A 22256-nucleotide genomic window follows, 5' to 3' on the forward strand; every position below is an offset into this window, starting at 1 on the left:
TGCAAAGCCAACAAGTTCAATTGTAGTAGACCTAGAAAAGGTGTGGGACAATTTTAATGAACTAATCAACACCGAGGAATAGAGTGCAGAGCCATTGATAAAACCAGGGGAGATAGCCGAATAAACGATAATAGAAGAGGTTATTAATACTCAAGAGTTAGAGCATTTTCCTGTTACTCTATCATATGAAATTATGCTGAAAATGGAGGAGATCCCTCCTCTAGATGTATTTTATAGCCTACAACATAAGGCTGTTGTCAGGAGACAAAGAAAGAAATGAAAAATAGATATTTTGCTTTCTCTAGAGTTTGATCCTTTAGATGTTCTTTGGCAAGACCCAACCATCGATCCAATGTGATGCAGGTCTAAACCTGCAATACCCAGGATCTTCAACATCGGTGCCTATAAGAATGCATGCTCAGTAATTCTCAAATCCAAATATCAATCTCTGGCAAATTCATTTCTGCAGAAACTCATTTAACTTCAACATAAACATCATTCATGCACATGTGTTTATACACATCATCCCAATTTACATATTTGTATTTCCAATCCCAGTTTACCTACCTTCAAATCACATAAACATCATTCATTCTAAAGCCCAATCTTGTACATGAGCCTTTTAAGGTCAGATTTCTTTTTATGATCAGATTTCAACCAAACAAATGCGCCATGTTCTAATATTCCATTAGACACCGTTTTAAACCAAACCAACCAAACTCATAGAAGTTCATGCTTACCCAACGCTGACTTGAGCGAATTTGCCGACTTGTATTTCCCCTATTCTCCAGCGCTGACACAATTCTTTGACACTGCTTCCAAACTGGATCTTTAAGTATTCGAACTGCCGCTTCAAACTGACATTCGATTACTCTGAATCTAAATTATGCCGACCTGAAATCAACTTCAATGGTATTCACTCGTCTACAACATATTTAATCGAATAGAATTCCTCCAATCGATGCCACTAGTGGAATCGATTTCAGCAACATATCCACAAAGTTCAGAAATTGACTTACTGCGTCCCTCAGACACCAGTAATTCGTGTAAAACCTAGATTCAATATTGACTTCTTCAACATGCCAGCACTCTAATTCAAAGTCTAATACAAAACTCAACACATCAATACAATTGCTAATTGAATAATGTGCCTACCTGCGTTACCTTGTTCATATCTGGCGCTTCAACGTCTGCATTGGATTCGAACTGGTTTGTCTCAATACCAGTGCTTCTAATTTATACAACCTATCATCAATCCGTCTTGACACCTTTGATAATAAACTCATCCTCTGCACCAGCGTTTTCACTCCACGCTTTTGTTGCCACTGAATTGTAATTAAATCTGCGCTCTATTTAAAACTTTCAACAAGTTGCAAACAATTATAATCCCATCGATTTCTACAATTAACAATTACAGTATTGATCCACATAGAACAACGCATCCAAATTCTCCATAGATGAGATCGATTTAAAACTACCACTGTTCTACATTACCGCACAGTCATATAGCAGTTGGATTTTTTTCTTAATCAAAGCATATAAAAGTACCCTGTTCCTATACAGCTTAACGCTTTCCATTCAGTTCAACAATGGTCTCAACGCACCAACGAATAGCAATTTCTTCTATCGATCACTCAGAAATATATAAGCCCGACATAACAGAGTTTTGCGTACAAGATTCCTCACCAAACTGTATACCTAAAATGTATTAAAATACCCCCTTATGCAGAGGTTTAACGCCTTCTATACTCACCAAGTATGCATAATGGTTTTCACATTTACTGGTGCTCTCCTCTTACCATTATCAATCAAATTCAGATCAATTTAACATAACCACTCATTTGACATAGATAAGCTCATTTATTTAGCACAGATGACAATTGTTATATGAATATCGATCCTTTTAGCTTGTACGCATAAATCAACCTCACAAATTCTTTTAATGCACCTTCCTTTGGTCGATCTTACCAACAATCAATTCCTCAACCATATATATACATTTAACCAGAAATAAATATAACTTTCACAATCAATCACCGAATGTATATATATAATCTGAAATCAAAACAAATTACTTACAAACTCTTATTGGCCTGATATTCCAGGTTGATGGCCTTACAATTGCCAAGAGGTTTTCAAGCCTTGGGCTGTCCAAGCTTCACTTTCTCGTCCCTATTCTATCCTATCTACCCTCATTTGCCTTTGAGGCTCATAAATTTATACAATTTGAATTGAACCAATTCTGGTTCATATCCCTTTAATCACTCAACAAAATCCCCAAATATCTCAACAAATCCTAAAGTCTCTCTTGAATCCCTAAGGATCCTCTCTCACCCAAAACTAATGAAACTAATTTCTAAATTAAAATCTCTCATCCCTTTACATCCTCAACTGACCAAACTCTCTCACATTTGAGAATTATTTACAAAATCCTCACTTTTAGAATTTAACTCCTATTTTATTTAAAAATACCAAATTAATTAATAAAACAATTAAAATGTCACACCCCCCTTTATAGCATAAATAAAAAATGAAAGTTGGCCTTGATGCTCCTGCATCAGACTCCCAAGAATGAAATTAATCATGATCGCCTGATCATGTGTTCAGATCTCTGTTTGCCTGGATCCCATATCTTATGCTGCAACTTTCCATTTATCGTTGCTTCTGTCTGTTGTTCTCCTCCAGGTATCCATATCTTATGCTGTCTTGCTCCACTTGCTCTGCTCTTGCAATCTTTCGCTGTTTTTCTCTTGTTGTCTTTCCTTTTCTTTTTTTCTGCTGCTGGTCTCTTCCAGGATTCTTTTGTCATCAGTCTTCTGATACTTTCAATCTCTCGGTCCAAATAATCTCCTGGCTGTTGATTTCTTGCTGCTTGCTGAGCTAAGACGGCTTGCTCAGTTTTTACTTTCTCTATCTGTACTGTCACTTGCTGACTTCTTGCTTCTATGCTTGTTTCTATTCTGACTGCCACCCGATCATCCATGCCCTCTTGTCTTCTGGAACAGAAAACTTCTTCTTCCATCATTTGACTGCTCAACTGAGTCAAATGTTCTGCAACAATACCTGCATTCACAAAACACTTATTAGAATAAAAATCATAAGGCATTAGTGCCTTGTCCTCCTTTGCCAGCACTTCCGTATGCTTTTCCGAATTCTCCTCCACTATTAGCACATCAATATGCTGATTCTCTTTGCCCAAAGAACCCTCTGAAGAATTCTCAATACTGTCAACCAGTCGTTCTCTTACATCATCTGCTTCCATGATATCTTTCTGCACTCGTTCACTGTACTGAACTCTTCCTTCTGCCATCTCCTTGTCATACTCCGAATTCTTCAACAAATATTCTAGCAATGCAATTTCTCTGTGACATTGCTGAAGCATATCATCATTACCTGCATTCATACATAAACTTTCAATTTGCACAAAATGTTCAACAGTATCAGCTGTTACTTCCCTTATCTGCGCTTCAGACTGCTTCTCTTCTTCAACATCCACAAGAATTTTCTCTTGTACTGTAACAGCAAAAGCATCACTGCTTTCTTTTTCAGAGTACTTATCATTTTCTGCTTCCTCTGTCTTCATTCCCTTCTGAGATCTTGCTATCTCAGCATCAATCTGAACAGCCTTCAGATTCAACTCTTCTCTTTGCTCATCTCCCTGTACTGTACCTGCAAACATACACAACTTGTCAGTTTTAAAACTACAAGACCTTTCAGTCTTGCCTGCTTCCTCCGACACATCCTTCTGAACAAATCTGCATGTGGAATCTTCAAATTCCCACTCTGGCTCAAGAACTCTAAGTCCTTCCTTCAATAAGGCAATCACACTTTGCCTCAATTTCACCTGCAATTGTCGCCAAATCACTCTCTTTCCCTTCAGTGGAAAGATCCATCCTCTATTCTAATTTTTCTACTCTTGCAGCCATTCCTCTAGTACTTGCAATTGTACCTTCATTACTGCAATCTCTCTCTCTCGGACTTCTGCAGTCATCTCACCTCTATGGCATTCCTCTGAACCTCTTCTCTGATCCTCCATGATCATCCTCTCTATGAGTTTCTCACTCATCATGAGTTGCACTAGCCTCTGCAACAACAATCTCTTCTGCTGCCACTGCTTACCTCACCAAGCTCTCCTCACTCAGTCTTTTGGTAAGTACTGGTTCACTGCCTCTGGAACCTCTTGAGCACTCTCCTCTGCTCACTCTCTAGGCTATCTCTTCAACTCACCTTCTACTGCAATTGTCCTTTCTATTCAGCCTTTAGCTGAATGTCAGGTTCACTGCCATCATCTTCTCTGCAACCATAAACTTCAATTCATAAATTTCAAATCAGAAAAATCATCTCACCTTTAAGATCTTGCAGGATCTTGTCTCCATTTACTTCTGCCATCCTGTTCACTTGCAATTGTGTATGCTGCATATCAGATTTAAAATCTGATCTTCATCATTCATCACACATTCAAAAATACATTTCAGTTCAACAAACCTTCTTGTCCTTATTCAGAAAATAAACATTTTTCATTTCAACAGAGCCAAGCTCTGATACCAAAAAATGATGCAGGTCTAAACCTGCAATACCCAGGATCTTCAACATCGGTGCCTATAAGAATGCATGCTCAGTAATTCTCAAATCCAAATATCAATCTCTGGCAAATTCATTTCTGCAGAAACTCATTTAACTTCAACATAAACATCATTCATGCACATGTGTTTATACACATCATCCCAATTTACATATTTGTATTTCCAATCCCAGTTTACCTACCTTCAAATCACATAAACATCATTCATTCTAAAGCACAATCTTGTACATGAGCCTTTTAAGGTCAGATTTCTTTTTATGATCAGATTTCAACCAAACAAATGCGCCATGTTCTAATATTCCATTAGACACTATTTTAAACCAAACCAACCAAACTCATAGAAGTTCATGCTTACCCAACGCTGCCTTCAGCGAATTTGCCGACTTGTATTTCCCCAATTCTCCAGCGCTGACACAATTCTTTGACACTGCTTCCAAACTGGATCTTTAAGTATTCGAACTGCCGCTTCAAACTGACATTCGATTCCTCTGAATCTAAATTACGCCGACCTGAAATCGACTTCAATGGTATTCACTCGTCTACAACATATTTAATCAAACAGAATTCCTCCAATCGATGCCACTAGTGGAATCGATTTCAGCAACATATCCACAAAGTTCAGAAATTGACTTACTGCGTCCCTCAGACACCAGTAATTCGTGTAAAACCTAGATTCAATATTGACTTCTTCAACATGCCAGCGCTCTAATTCAAAGTCTAATACAAAACTCAACACATCAATACAATTGCTAATTGAATGTTGGGCCTACCCATGTTACCTTGTTCACATCTGGCGCTTCAACGTCTGCATTGGATTTGAACTGGTTTGTCTCAATAACAGTGCTTCTAATTTATACCACCTATCATCAATCCGTCCTGACACCTTTGATAATAAACTCGTCCTCTACACCAACGTTTTCACTCCATGCTTTTGTTGCCACTGAATTGTAATTAAATCTGCGCTCTATTTAAAACTTTCAACAAGCTGATCCAAATTCTCCATAGATGAGATCAATTTAAAACTACTACTGTTCTACATTACCGCACAGTCATATAGCAGTTGGATTTTTTTCTTAATCAAAGCATATAAAAGTACCATGTTCCTATACAGCTTAACACTTTCCATTCAGTTCAACAATGGTCTCAACGCACCAACGAATAGCAATTTCTGCTATCGATCACTCAGAAATATATAAGCCTGACATAACAGAGTTTTGCGTACAAGATTCCTCACCAAACTGTATACCTAAAATGTATTAAAATACCCCCTTACGCAGAGGTTTAACGCCTTCTATACTCACCAAGTATGCATAACGGTTTTCACATTTACTGGCGCTCTCCTCTTACCATTATCAATCAAATTCAGATCAATTTAACATAACCACTCATTCGACATAGATAAGCTCATTTATTTAGCACAGATGACAATTGTTATATGAATATCGATCCTCTTATCTTGTACGCATAAATCAACCTCACAAATTCTTTTATTGCACCTTCCTTTGGTCGATCTTACCAACAACCAATTCCTCAACCATATATATACATTTAACCAGAAATAAATATAACTTTCATAATCAATCACCGAATATATATATATATATATATAATCTGAAAGCAAAACAAATTACTTACAAACTCTTATTGGCCTGATATTCCAGGTTGATGGCCTTACAATTGCCAAGAGGCTTTCAAGCCTTGGGCTGTCCAAGCTTCACTTTCTCCTCTCTATTCTATCCTATCTACCCTCATTTGCCTTTGAGGCTCATAAATTTCTACAATTTGAATTGAACAAATTCTGGTTCATATCCCTTTAATCACTCAACAAAATCCCCAAATATCTCAACAAATCCTAATGTCACTCTTGAATCCCTAAGGATCCTCTCTCACCCAAAACTAATGAAACTAATTTCTAAATTAAAATCTCTCATCCCTTTACATCCTCAATTGACCAAACTCTCTCATATTTGAGAATTATTTACAAAATCCTCACTTTTAGAATTTAACTCCTATTTTATTTAAAAATACCAAATTAATTAATAAAACAATTAAAATGTCATACCCCCCTTTATTGCATAAATAAAAAATGAAAGTTGGCCTTGATGCTCCTGCATCACAATGGAAAACCTAACTAGGCTCTCTCAGATTGCAGGGGCATATGCTTCTACAACCATTAATAAAGCATCAGAAGTTCAAACGCTATTAAAAGAAAGGGGGGATAAAATTTTGTTTTGAAACAACAATTACAGCAGGCTAGTGTCAACCGAGAAGCAGAAATACAATTGGTAAAGCTACAACAGGACTTCTAGCAAATGTAGTTGGGTTATCAAAACAATCTGGCTGATAAAGAACAATAGTTATAGGCCACAATATAACTGCATAAGGACGACCCTAAAATTGAAGAGTTTGTCAAAAAAGCGCTTGCCCTCAATGAATAATTCTTACAACAGTAAGAAATTCTTTGCCAAAGGATCTCGCAATGGGATTCCCATTACAAAAAAAGCGACAACATTACAAATCAAGTCGTAGATTTATGACTTGATTATGATTTAGTTTTTAAGAAAGTTTTTGACTTTGTGAATTGGAAAAAATCAGAGGAAGGAAAAAGAGCAGAACTTCCCAGTATCAATTAATCCCACAAAGAAATGCTATTTACAAAATGGGATGCACAACTCAAGGAAGCAGAGCAAGTGATGGAGGAGGCAACAACAATAGCAAGCAACATCATCGATTGCATCAACAAAAATCTGCACAAAGAAAATTTAATGTCAGAAACCACTCTAGGATTCCTCCCAAAGGCACAACAACTACAAACAAGGTGGAAGCAAACGACAGAAGAAAAGGCAGAGTCAATTAAGCAGATAAGCAAGTTAAACTGGGACACTTATTGGCAGTATCTAGTAAAACCACATAGCTAGTGGATGACTCTGAAGTGCCTCATAACCTCCACCGAGAAGATAGTGCCAACACTCATCGATTCTATATTCAAAGTTTAATTGAAAGCTGAAGTTGGCCAACCAACGCTCTTGAAGCCCATGTTGGACATTTGCAACTTAAAAGAACAGATACATGATTTAGCATAGATATAGTTTTAGTTTGATTTTAGTTCATTTTTTCTTAAAATGAGGATGGTCGTTTTGAACCTCCTCATCTATTTTGTAATGACTATTTTTAGTTTTAATTAGAGTAGTATTTAAACCCCTCTCATGCATTTAGAGAGGGGTCTAGAAATTTGTCAAAAACAATTCTTCAAAACGTGCAGTTTTCCCCCACTGTGGAGGTTTTGATAAATGAATGGAACGAGATTTATTTACATCTGAGTTTGATGTCTACTACTGAAATGCACTTCTATACTCTTAGTGGATATTGAATTATTTGAAGATAAATCTATATTTCTGAAGCTCATGAGTAGGACCTATTACCAATGGGACTTTTATCTCCTAATACTTTTTGCTTATGTCCCAAGTGATATATTATTTTAAGTTATTTATATATGAAAGCCTGAATGTTCAGTTGTCATTATTGCACTTTTGTATGATGATAACTATTCTTTTTATGCTGAGTGTATGAATGACTTATTATGCGATGTGTTTATCATAATTGTTTCAGCTAATTTCTTATACGAAACAATAATTTTTAATGGATTCCTTTCTCATAGTGATTGAATAATTTTTATTACCAATCGCTGTTGGAAATTATTTTAGATCGCATAAACAAAGTTTTACTCCCAAGTTAGTTTAAAGTTAGATGTTTTCCTTTCATTAGAATAAAATTGCATATGTTAGTTAATAGATAGATTAGATTTAGGACAAAGCATTCTCTCCATAAACCTTTAAAAAGAAAAGCATCATCCCGTTAGCATATCATCATAAACAAATTGGGAAACTGGTCCCATCATCCCTAGTTGGAGCCACTATTCCAAATGGAAAAGGAGCTGCTTTCAAGGTCCGAGCTAGGTGGGAAAAGGGTATTTTTTCAAGGGGAATGGGTCTCACACTAGGGAAAAGGGGTTTTGGGTTAGGAAATGATTTTGGAGGGTAATTTGCTAGGGAGGGAAATGTGTGAAACCAAGGGGCAAGTGTCAAAGTGAAGGGAAAAGAGTATTTCCTTAGGAAATGATGGGATAATGGGGAAATTAGTAAGTATGCAGTGGGGGTGAAATGAAATGAGGGTAAGTTAACCAAATCAACTTATGGACATCTTTTCACTCTCATAACTTCTTCTGCACACTGAAACATAGGACTAAGCATGATAAATGTGCTTATGATTCAATCAACTTTGTATTTCTGCAACCTTTCTTCTACTTACCCTTTACTTACCCTAACTTTTTTTCTTCACTTTATTGGGTGGATTTAAGCTAGTAGACCCTTTTTTCATTTTCTTTTGAAAATCAAACTTTCTAATTCTAACCTTATATCTTCCAATGGCTCAGATTAAGTTTATGAGCACATTTTATTTCTCTACTTAACTACTGATTTGCCAAGATTAAACAATTTGGCTAGATCTTTATTCTCTATCTATAAACATGAAATTTAGAGCATGAAGTAGTCAAGATTAAACAATTTGAATATCATGGGTTGTGGCCCTTATGACAAGCTGCACACAACCATTATTTTTCACAATAAAGTAAAAAGTAGTGGCACTTAGACTTGCACACTTTCATGATCTGTTTTTGTTTGGAATTCATATTATTTCACTTTTTTTTTTTATCTTTTTTTATTATTTTTTTCCTTTTATATTTCTTTTAGGACATACCCTCTTTACATTTTTTAATTAATATTATGGAAAACATTTTGTAGAAAACAAAAGTATGTACAATATTACAAGACTAACCATAGACAATTCAAAATTATGAATGCTATTATTATAGGACCCTAATAGTGGCTCCACATGGGGATGACATTTCCTGGTGAAATGTGAAGAACTTTAAGATCAGTAGCCTTTGAATTGTGACTGCAGTTACCCTGTAAACTATCCTTCTATGATTTTTTCTTTATTCATACTTATGATGGTGAAACCTTGAAAGCTCAGGGCCTTCTCTCCGGGATTCAACTTCAAAAGATCACCATCCAGTCCAATATACACTCTGCAATGTTATGTACAATGATGCAAAGTAAAGTGAACTATTGTTAATCAGTGGAAAAGTAATGCTTCAACATTATGCCATTGATAGGTCCTCCTGGTAGATCTAATCCATCTATCTCTCTCGAGAAAAAATCATTGTTACCCCTGTAACCATAAATGACATAAGGACCTTGCCATAAGAAGTCAAATTTGCCATGTTTGCCTTTGTCTTCTCTTCTTGAATCCCACTTAAGAACTTTATCAACTATGTAAAAATCATATTCTTTGGTCTTTTTATCAAATACCTTTTTTATTTTGTCTTGGATTACCTATCATTTCACATATACTTCTTCTATGGTCTGCTGCAAGTGTGTGGCTTGATTTATCCTTCTCTGGATATCATTTGGTTCTACCTGCAACTCCTAGATGATCTTCATCACTGGCACTCCCAAAGAAGATGGAAAAACAACATCCATCCCATATACTAACTGATAGGGATATGTGCTAATGGACTTCTTAGCAGTTAGTCTGTCTGCCCATAAGGAATTGACCAACTTTTTGTTCCATGTCTTTTTGTGTTATTCCAGTAATTTCTTAATGATATTGACTAGGCTTTTGTTAGAGGATTCTACAATTCCATTACCTTGAGGGTAATAGGATTTGGACTGGCCAAGGGTGATATGGTATTTTTTACAAAAATATACCATTTTCTTGGATTTAAAGGCAGCTGCATTATCAGTAATGAGCTTCTGGGGGCATCCAAATCTTGACAGGATATTATTTTCCAGGAATGAGATAATGAGAGTGTCTGTGGCTTTTCTATAAGGTATGGCTTCTATCCATTTGGTAAAATAGTTAGTGGCTGTCAAAATCCACTTGTGCTGGGCTAAGGAGGCTGTGTGTATTTCTCTAATGAAGTCTAACCCCCATTGTTGAAATGGCATTTCAGTGGAGATTGGTTTAAGAGGCAAGGGTAATAGTTTTCTCTTTCCCTCAAATATCTGGCACCTATGATAGGAGGTCACATGTTTCTTAACATCTGCAAATGGAGTGGGTCAGTAGAAACTAGCCTTCATGATTTTTTCAGCAGTAGCATTCCAATACAAGTGTCCTCCATAATCCCTTGCATGAAATTCTTGCATAATTTTATCAACTTCATCTTTCAATAAACAATTCAAAAGAATACCACTAATGTCTTTCCAAAACAAATCATTATCTATAATACAATATCTTAGTGACTTCGTTTTCAAAAATCTATCTTTAGTTCTTGTTAAACAAGGAGGAGCTTGTAAGTTTAGCAATACAAATATGATATCTGCATACCAAGGTGAATCTGTAAAAGGTTCACTGATCTATGGAGTCACCATCTCTTCTTGATCATCAAGGGCACCAATGAAATTAATATCTAGGGCCTGACAATTAGATTCAGCCATGAGTTTGGCTAAACCTTGGCCTTTAATAAGTTTAGTAGGCTTTATTTCTATATCATATTCCAATATAGTGGCAATCCATTTGCCTATTTTCCCTTGAGGCCTATTTTGTGTCAAAATGTCCTTAACTACTGAATTTGGAACATAAGTAATAATGTGAGAATACAAAATATAGACTCTGAAATCTTTGATAGCCTTTAATAAAGCCAATGTTTGTTTCTCCATAATATTGTATTTGAGTTTGGCATCTCTTAAGGATTTACTGAAAAATGCAATTGGTTGTTCATATCCTTGGTCATTCTTTTGTAACAAGACTGCTACAATGGTGTGTTTTGAAGCAAAAGAAAAAATTATAAAGTCTTTAAGAAAATCAGGACTTATAAGGACTGGAGTCTTGGTTAGGGCTTCCTTGATGGCTTCAAAGGACTATTTGGCCTCCACTATCCATTTAAGTGCTGAGTATTTTCTTAATATGTTATTTAGTTCTCTAATCAATTCTACTAAATTTGAAATGAATCTCCTAAGAAAATTTATCTTGCCTAAAAATGAATGCAATTCTCTGATGTTTCTAGGATGGGTGATGGTTAAAATGGCCTCTATTCTAGTAGGATCTATTATAATTCCATCTTTAGATATGATATGTCCCAACAAATTTCCTTCTTCTAGACCAAAGAGTGTCTTTTTCGGATTTAAAGAAATCCCAAATTTTCTGCATTTGATGAAAACTATTCTCAAGTGATCTAGGTGTTCATTGCCTGATTTAGAAAAGGCTCTAATGTCATCTTGGTATACCACTAAGAAATCATGTATCTCCTTGGCAAAAGCTATATCCATAACTCTTTGAAATGTTTCTCCTGTGTTCATTAATCCAAAAGGCATCTTCAAATACATGAAGGTACCCCAAGGAATAGTAAATGTGGTTTTGGCTTGGTCCTCTAGTTGAACTAAGATCTGGTTATATCCAAAAATTCCATCAAGTAAAGAGATTCTGGATGAGCCTACCACCCTCTGAAGGATATGGTCCATTTTTTTTAGAGGATAGTTTTCTTTTAATGAGAACTTGTTTAAATTTCCGAAATCAACACCAAGTCTGATTTCTCCAGTCTTTTTCCTAGTAGTGACTAAGTTTGAAATCCAATCTGAATATCTAATGGGGGCTATGATTTGGGAATCATACATTCTTTTAACTTCTTTCTTAATAGATGGCATAAGAACTGGATTAATCTTCCTAAGTTTCTATTTGAAAGGTTTATGATCCTCTTTGAGAGGTATTTTGTGTTGGATTATGCTGGTGTCATAAGACTTCAAGTCTTCATAACTCCATGCAAAAACATCTTAGAACTCCTTAAATAGATTTATGTATTTTACCTTTCTCTCTGGAGGTAAGGTTTTTGATATTTTAATGAGTTTTGGTTTTTCTCCAGTTACTATGCGACATTCTTCTATATCTGCTGTCAAATGTTCCATTTTGGGCTTCCTAGCTACATCGTTGGAATCAAAAAAATATTCTAAGGGGACTAATCCCTTAGGCAATTTTTTTTTTTTAAGATTAAGAATTTCAGGATTATCATTCATTATTTCCTCTATTTCTAAATTTTTTAAGTTATCGACTTCTAATCTAGAGAAACTAGTGGGTTTACCTATATCTACAATATTTACATCTATGTCATTATCTACTCTATAGTTTGTATTTATTTTACAATTCTGAAACTCACCTTCACCATTCATGAATTCATAAATCTGAGAACCCTGGGAAAAAATCTACCAATACTTTAAATTGTCTAGTATGATAGGCCTATGTCTCACTTCTCCAGTGTACTGATGGTTGGGTTGAAAGGGAAATTTGCAAGTACTAACAAAAGTGGTAAGACAGTGGGCCTGCATATTTTGTTTTCTAGGAATGGTAGAAAAGTTTATTTCTAGGAGGTCTTTAATCAAATCTAGGACATTCTCCCTATATTGACTAATTCTAGGATTTTTTACAGAGTATTCTCCATTAATTTGTTTAATAATCAGTTCTGAGTCTCCAAGTATGGAAACTCTTTTGGCTACAAGTTTTCTAACAATTTGTAATCCTAAGATCAGAGCTTCATACTCTGCCATGTTGTTTGTACACTTGAAGTTTAATATGAATGCATGTACCTCAGAATGGTTACTCTCCATATTATGGATCCATACTCCTACACCAGCCCCTAACCTATTCACAAATCCATCAAAATCTAGACACCATAGGGAGTTATGAAAAATTTTCTCACTATCAGTTGTTTTGTATTTCAGTTCTTTAGCTGTGATTTGATTATCATCATGGTCTAAATTGTACAAGATGAAAGAGTCCATATCAGATTACATGGAGTATATGGGAAATTTTTGTGATTTTTTAGCACTACTTACCATGTATTTCATCAAGGTTTGTTAAACACACATGGGCAACAGCAAATAGGAAAGATAAAACATGCAGTACAATTTTTATTAACAACTGATATACATTTATAGTACATTTTTGTGACCGTTGGATTTCACATCCCAAGGTCTCTTGGACTACTTAGTCTATTCAGCTTCCACACTAACCCATTTGGGATTAGGTGTCCAACATTCCCCCCCTTAATCCGAAGGGTTATGTATGAGTCCAAGAAGAGAGTTGTAATACAAAATGTGCAAATATGCATGGCAGCACTAGGATGAATGTGCTCTATGAAATGTTGGTATAAAGGGTGGTGGTTTAAGAATGACCACCAACACTGGAATGCTTAGTGCAGTTCCTAGAACTCTTCCAAAACTAGAAAGAAGCTGAAGTCTTCTGCTAGAGGAAGTGCTCTTATTGTTTTGAAGAGGGAAACCTTCAACCAATAAAGGGAGGTCTCACCCCGCATAAAAGGGAGAACTTCAACCTGAAAAGGGAAGTCTCAACCTGTGATGGTTTAAGGATGACCAACAACTCTGTAATGCTTAATGCAATTCCTGGAACTCTTCCAAATCTGGCAAGAAGCTAGTGTCTTCTGCTAGAGGAAGTGTTCTCAATTTTGTTCTTGGAATTCTTCCAAAACTGGCAAGAAGCTGAAGTCTTCTGCTAGAGGAAGTGTCCCAGATTACCCACTGAGGGCATGTTCACGGGCATCTTTGTTTCTGGCTACAACTCTGAAACTGGTGTGGTAGGTTGTGGCTCAGGCTCACTTGATGTGACTTTGAAGCTTGTAGATGACCATCATTTCCCCCCTTGTCAGATACAAGGTGAGATGATGGAGAAAACTCAGATGCAAGACTGTTCAATACTCTGAAACAAGTTCTGACATGTGTTTGGAATGTCTTCTTGGCTGTTGATGCCCATTGCCAAGAAGCGATCCATCCAAGATGAATCTTTATTCTTGCAGGACGTTTGTTTTTGAAGCATCTGTGTGAAGAATGGCTAGTTTTATGACAATGCTTACATGGATGAAGATCAAAACAGTGATCTTTCATATGGCCAAATCGGTCACAGTGTTGGCATTTCACGATCTGTTGTTTTTGTTTTTGTTGTTGTTGCTGTGGAAGAGGGGTAGAATCTGGAACAGATGGAGGTGAACTGTCATGAGGAGCAGGTGAACTTTCATGAATAAATCCAACACTCTGAAATTGAATGGGCTTGGAGTAGTCTGGAATATGAAAGGACAAGTCCTTGTCATATCCAAGACCAGTTTTGTGCTTGTTGTGGACAAGTTGTTCCCAAGGTCTGATGATGGGCTTGGGAAGTGCAGACTGAGTTTCTGCATCTGCATGTACAACTGCTGCTTTATTGGGCACTAAATCTGAATCAACTGTAATATTATTGACTTGCTTCTGATGGGTTGCAGTCTCAATGTTCTGAACAGAAGAATGACTCTTCTGCTTTAGTTCTTCTTGCTGTAGCTGAGTTTCAAGCTGCAAAAAATCAATTTTCTCTTGTGCGTTTTGTAGACAGACTTGAATGTCTGTGAGAGAAACTTTGCTGACTTTTAATGTATCATGATTAGAGGAATGTATCACAGTTTTTAAGAACTCTAATATTTCAGTAATTCGAGCCATATTTTCCGTTGTCAAAATTACACCTTTTAAAAAACTGATCACAACTATGACCCAATGAGTAAAAGTAACACCCACTCACAGTACAAAGTCACAAAAAAATCCTTTGTAGATGTGCAGCAAATGAATCAAGGAATCCATGCATATATATGTAGACAGAAACTATAATGAGTTTTAAATACAGTTCCACGATTGAGGCAGCATCAACTGTAAACTTTCTTGGATCCTTCAAGTACTCCTTCACTTTCAAATCAGCATCAACAACAAGTTCCCAAAATCCAGGTTCTTTAAAACGAACTAGTAGTTACCAAAATTGATGCAGGGCCAACCCTGCTATTACCCAGAATCTTTATCACACGCATATAAACATGCATCTCAGCTTTTTACCCAAATCAAAAAACCTCAATAGCTGGCAATTTCACAACTGTACCATTTGCATGCAGAAGCTTATCTTTCATGTGGTTCAAAATCATTCACCATTGATTTCATACTTTCATTAAAAACCATCATATATGGAATTATCTCAATTCCAATATCTACTCATTAGTAGGCAAATTCATAACTTCTTAAACCCAATGACTCAAATCATTCAAATGCTCATCAACCCAATAAACATCATTCATATATGACCAAAATTCAAACAATGTGCACATGTTTTAATATTCAATTTAACATTATTTTACTCAATGAAAGGCTTGGACTTGTCCTTACTCAATGCGCTCTTGATCTTTTAGCAGTGGTACAAATGATCCCCAATGAACCTCAGCCTCCTAAAATGATGAAGAATTCGGTCTTCCACGCATCTGGAACTCCTACATAATATATGCCCTTGGATTCAAATAAGGAAATCCTTTCGGCCTGCAAGAATGAATGGCTCTTGCCCTATCAAGAATGAATGGTTGAAGGAAACAACCAAGAGTATATATTCGATTTGGAAGGCCTCAATACATTTTTGGAACAAGCGATTAAACCATTGTAGTCTTATATACATATGAGCTTTGAACAATGACTCGAGTATTTCACCAAATACAAACCGTCTTTCGTTTCATTTTTACACAAACCATTTACTCTTCGCTTTTTAAACAAGTTGACTACAAGAAGCAACTGTTTACCTTTTCCGGACACTAGTTGTAATGAAGGAAATTTAACTCACAAATCACAAATCTGAAGACCGCACCTAAATATATCGAGTAGCACTTTGAGGAATTTCGCTTCAGGCAGCTTACACTTTCAGAGAAGGACGCAGAAAGTGTCATGATGATGAGTTACATTCAAGCATGTCACGGAAGTTTCGGAGCAATTTCCATGATGTTCATCTTCAATTCACTTTTTGAAATTTATGGGATATCAAACATGTATGCCCTTAGAATCGAACACGTGTCCACCGACTGGTATACACAAAGAAGAAAGTCTGTGAAGACCGGAGATATTGCTGCAACTACCAGATATCAGAATTACCGCGACCCGAATGTATTACATTTCTTTTTTTAAGAAAATATCGTTTCATATTCCCGGCGATAAAGCCCCAATATCAAACCATATCATCGCATCCAACTGCGATTTCTTCATTGGCAAACCATGGAGCAACCTCAAATGTAAAACAACGGTAGACGAAACGCTGAAGTAATTAAAAGAGATTGATATGTATATTCTATACACACCCAAGTGCTTGGCAAATGTCATAGTTGGGCAAAAGTCGAGAAGAAAATTAATGGCAGGATCATATGATCCCTGTCTTGATAACTATGCAATCGTTTATTATAACAACCCAGATGTTCAAAGAGCATTGCATGCCACAATTGGCGGAGATTTCACAGAATGGTTCCCATGCAATAATACCATCTTTAACAACTGGAAGGATGACTTATTCTCTGTGTTGCTTCAATACCACTCAAATGCATAGGCATAGGCATATACCATTCAACACAGTTCAATGGGACAACGTTAATACCATTATTCAATGCAGTTCAATACCATTCGACTCAGTTTAATACCAGAACTTGGACGGGCGCATACCATTAGACAACGCATATCAAAACGTAGTTCAATACCATTAGACAACGCATATCAAAACGCATTCAATATTCAAACTAAAATGCATTCAATATCGAACCATAATGCATTCAACAGGAGCTGGACCAGTGTTCAATTATCAGCATGTCAGGCTAGTTCAACGCACAACATTAATATTCAAACGCATTCAACGCTATTCAATGCATCAATGCATCAGCCTTCAACGCACCAACAAAGGGCAGAGGAATATGGCAGAGAATGCATGAGTTACTGGGTAAAAAATGTTAAACGCATACCAATTCACTGAAAAAACGCAGAGGACAGAGGGACAACGCTCAGTGGATTAGTTGAGAAAGACAGAGGACATCGCTGGCAGAGGCAGGTTATCTCAGGTCTGAGGGGAATAAGGCAGAGTCAAAGGTCAGGTAACACAGAACTGACGTATATATAGAGACCACAAAACAAGTGGCTCAAATTGGAGCAGGACCAGCAATCTACCGCTCTAATACCATGTTAAACACACATGGGCAATAGCAAATAGGAAAGATAAAACATGCAGTACAATTTTTATTAACAACTGATATACATTTATAGTACATTGTTGTGACCGTTGGGTTTCACATCCCGAGGTCTCTTGGACTACTTAGTCTATTCAGCTTCCACACTAACCCATTTAGGATTAGGTGTTCAACAAGGTCTCTCTATATCATTTCCTTTATTGGAGCCCTAAGGGTTAACTCAGTTGGTGAAAATTAGTGTCTCACCGTTTGGGAGGTCACAGTGTCTATTCTTCTTGAAGCCCTTGGGGTTAGGCCTTGCTAATGGGCTGCAGGGCTAGATTCCCTCCAGGGTCGATCAGCCCAGATTTTTCCATGGACGTAGCGACCACCTGTTGACCAAGGTGTTCGTGAACCATAGCCAAAAAGAAAAAATTCCTTTGTTGGCCAAAAATATATATGGTGGCATGAGACATATCTAACTGCAAGGATCCTGCAATTTTTCTCCCCATGAGTGAGATAGAATTATTCCACATTTGGGTGGGATGTCTGCAACTACCATGTCCGTTGGAATACTCTTTGTTGGGCACTGGACTAGAGTTACACATAAATCCTTGATCAAACCAAGGCATTTAACTTGGCTAGAGTCAAAGGAAAACAAATCATTATATGGTCTGGTAATGTCTAAGTTCAGTTTCTCCATGATTGCTTTTGGCATCAAGTTATGGATGCACCTGAGTCTAACATAGCATTATGTAATATTTTGTCATGAATGTTCAAGCTAATGTAGAAAGGAGGGACTCCCCCTTGCTGATGAATACCATTGGCCTCAGGGCCAAACAATAATTCAGGTTGATCATCATTCAAATTGACAACATCTTCTCCCTCTCCTATACTTAAAATTTCAGATATCTATATATCTGTGATCTATAGGATTCATTCTTTACTAGTTTGGTCAAAGGAACTGATATCTTTAATTTTGTTATTTTAGTTTGGATGTTGAAAGGGAGCTGAGCTTTGTTTGTTTGGATGAGATCTTCCTTAACAAATGCAGTCTATGTGTTTTTATCTTGTCTCTCAGTACTAGGCAATTTAGTCTGTGTTTCAGTTGTTTTGCTTTGAATTTTCTTATTTGGAATTTTTTGAGTGATTGTTTTAGTTTGAGTTTCAGTGGAGGTTATATCTAGAATTTTTTGGGTAGAAGTCTCTGGTGTTACCCTAGGGAGGATTTGTAAAATTTTAGTGACAAGAGCTTCTATTACCTTTTTAGTTTGGGTCTGGATTGATATTTTTGTGGGAGCTTCATTGTTCTTTTTACTTCTTAGGCTATAATATTTGTGAACCTCATATATAGCTAACTCATAACCCTGTTTAAAGTCAAAGGACTCACCAAATTCTAATTGCAATTGTTGCAGCATGTACAATTCCTATTCTTCTTGGGTAAGAAAAAAAATATTTTCATTGTTTATTCCTAACAATTTTATCTGGGTATCACCCTCTTCTTCATGGCTCTTCGAACCCTCAACATAGTTCTCCTGGAAATGAGACCTAATCTATTGATATGGTATAACATTCATTCCAGCATTAGGATTCTTCCTACAGTTGGGGTTTCTTATTGGGGGCGGTTGTTGATTCTCCCATTGAGTTTTTCATTCCATGTTTTCTATTCTATCAATTATTCTCTCTACACTCTTTGCTAAATTATCTATTTTTCCATCAAAAGTGGAAGTTTCTTCTTTAATTACAACTCTCTTTTCATTTCTCATTTTGTCTTTCTTGGCTAATAGGTTGTCCTTTACACTAACAGCATTGCTTTGCATTTGTTCCAATGTTTGAGGGTTTCTTTCCCTTAACTAGTATGACATGTCAGTGTGAAAACCATCAGAGAACTTGATTAATGCTAGGTCAGGTGGAGGCTTAATATTAGCAGGGATTGCATTGTAAATGTTATTGAACCTAATACAATAATCCTGAACTGACTCATTAGGAGTTCTTCTAATGTTATCATATTCATAAAGTATTTGCAGGGGGTTTTCTTTCTCTCCCATCTATCAAGGAATAATCTATGAAAAGCAGCTAAGTCTGCAATATGGGCAGTAGGTAAAGCTTTGAACCATTTCTTAACATCCCCGGTTAATGTTTGGGAAAACAACCTCATTTGGACATCTGATCCATCTACCTCATGCAACTCAAAAAAGTCAATCATTTTGTTCACATGTTGTTAGGCAGTGTGCTGACAACTAGCATCAAACAAAAATATTTTTCTTTGATAATCTTGGGGCATGGCATGGAGTTGTGTAGATAAAACCAAGGGTGCATATCGGTCTACCATGGCTTGGATTCTGGCTTGACTAGGGGGTAAGTGCTGGTAGTTGAGGAAGGCCTTGAACATGATGGATATGAAATAGATGATGGTGAGGATGGTTGATGAATAAATGGTTTAGGGGAATGGACTGTGCTGGTTACTATAGGTGAGGTTGTGGTACATGAAGGTGTATTTACAGTGAGTGAAGATTGTGCAGAAATTTCAGAGGCAGCAGCAGTAAGGGTAGCTAGTTCAACATATTTTTGAAGGTAAGCATCATCTATATGTCTCATCAATGTAGAGGTCAAAGCTTCTAACTTGTCAATTGTCTCCAAGATAAATTTATCTAAATCTGGATGGATAATCACCCTTTCTGATTCAATGTGTTGAAAAAAATCAGGGTCTAACACTGTTTCATGGATTGCATTCTCAAATTTAGTTCTAAATAATGAGAGGTCAAATGACAAATCAAAAAGAATTTCCTCTAAAGTTGACAACTCCTTAGGGAGTGAGTTTTCTTTGACTAACTGGTTACTACTTGCCTGAGTTTCTACCTTTTTTGGTTTTCTTAAAATTCTATCTCGGTCATCAACTATAGTAGCAAGGTTTAGATCTAGGTTTGCCCTAGTATAGTGAGTCTTCATAGGAGCTAGAATTCTAAATTTTTTAACTATTTTTTTATGAATTTTTTCAAAAACAACTTGTGAAAATGACCTTAAGGGGCTTAAGATGAAATTTAAGGTTTCCTTAAATTTTTATGAGACTAAGGATCAAATTCCCTAGTATGGTCACCAATGATGTTATCACTCCAAAATTTCTTCAAAGTTGTCAGAAAAAAGAAATTATAGAGGTAACCACAAACTACTTTTGGAGATCAGTACCTAGCCTTCCTAATATCAAAGAGGGCTCTCTCTTTATGATTTAAATTTGTTTTAGTTAATTAATTTTACGCTAGTTATGATTGTGCTTGGGTTTTTTATTTGACTTTGGGTGGTGGGATCACTTAATTAGATGAAAAGGGTTGCCTTTTACCATTGGGATGTGGGGTCAAATGTCAGACAAACAAGACTAGATTAAGTTCTAAAAAAGGTGTCTAGAGGGAAAGATAGAGGAGTTACAATAGATCTCAAAGGGTTGGAGGTGACAGGGTTTCCAATTGTATCTAGGGAGAAATTAAGGGTTCCCTAGGCTGGATCATGAAGATAAGTGAAAGAGGTCAACCGGGATGGGAGAGCAATTAAGGGTTCTCAAATTTGGGTATTAGAGGAAAACATATAAATGACTAACTGTGCAAAACAGAGTGTACTTAAACAAATTCTGAGTTAAATTTCCAGTTAATTCATTCAAATTTAGAAAACATTTAAGTTTATGAAACAAGTAAGAAGGTAATAGAATCAGACAAAGAAGATACTTCACTGCAATAGCTCATCTCATGAATCCTCTAGTGAAATATTTTTATTACTTGCTTCAGTCTCTTGACTTGAAAAGTGGTACAATTACCCTTAGGTTTAAGATCAAAATATATCTACAAATGTATAGCAATCCACCTGTATACTTCGAATTATGAAGTATTCATACAAAACAACTTTACAAAATATCTGAAACTATATTGAGAACTAATCTAGGAAAAGGAAATATCTTCATGCAAGAAGATTGAGACAACTATTGAACTGTTGCTTGTTGTCCCTCTTATTTAGGTTCTGTTGTCTTTTAGTCTTTGATATTTTTCCCTTTAAGCTGCTTGGCTGTTTGGTCTTCACGTTGGATGTCATATTTACTGGTGACCTTTCATCTGATACACTTTAACCTTGCTGACCTGTCAATATCCTTTACTGTGCTTTTTGCTTTTACTACACATTTCAAACTTTTACTGTGTATTTCAATAGTAAATCATTTAGTTTTTTCCATGTATCAGCATCTGGTAGTTGGATTTTGAGCATCTTTCTATTTGTATTTAAGCTATATGCTTTGTCTGCCTCCTCTATTTAGTCTTTTAACTGTATTTCTTTATGTAAATGATTTCTTCTATGTTTTAACCATTACTGTGTTAATTGTCTTTTTCTTCTGAATAAAGGATTTTGAATACATTTTCCTTGTGAATATTGGAGTAAACAAGTTTTGGAACTAGTATCAAAACTATTTTATCCAAGCTTTCTGGTCTTCTAACAAAATACAATAATTCGTTAATAAAATCCAGGTCTGGGAGGAGGTGACTGAAGGCTATATTTGACTTGGGAATAACTGTGGATGGAGTCCAAAAGGTGTTTGGGAGGTAATCCATGGTGAAATCTGGTTGCAGAGGCTCAGGGTGGCGTAAATGGCTAAGGCAA

Source organism: Pinus tabuliformis, chromosome X (genome assembly GCF_031772625.1).
Source record: "Pinus tabuliformis cultivar Carrire ecotype Pingquan chromosome X, CPIR1, whole genome shotgun sequence".
NCBI lineage: Eukaryota > Viridiplantae > Streptophyta > Pinopsida > Pinales > Pinaceae > Pinus > Pinus tabuliformis.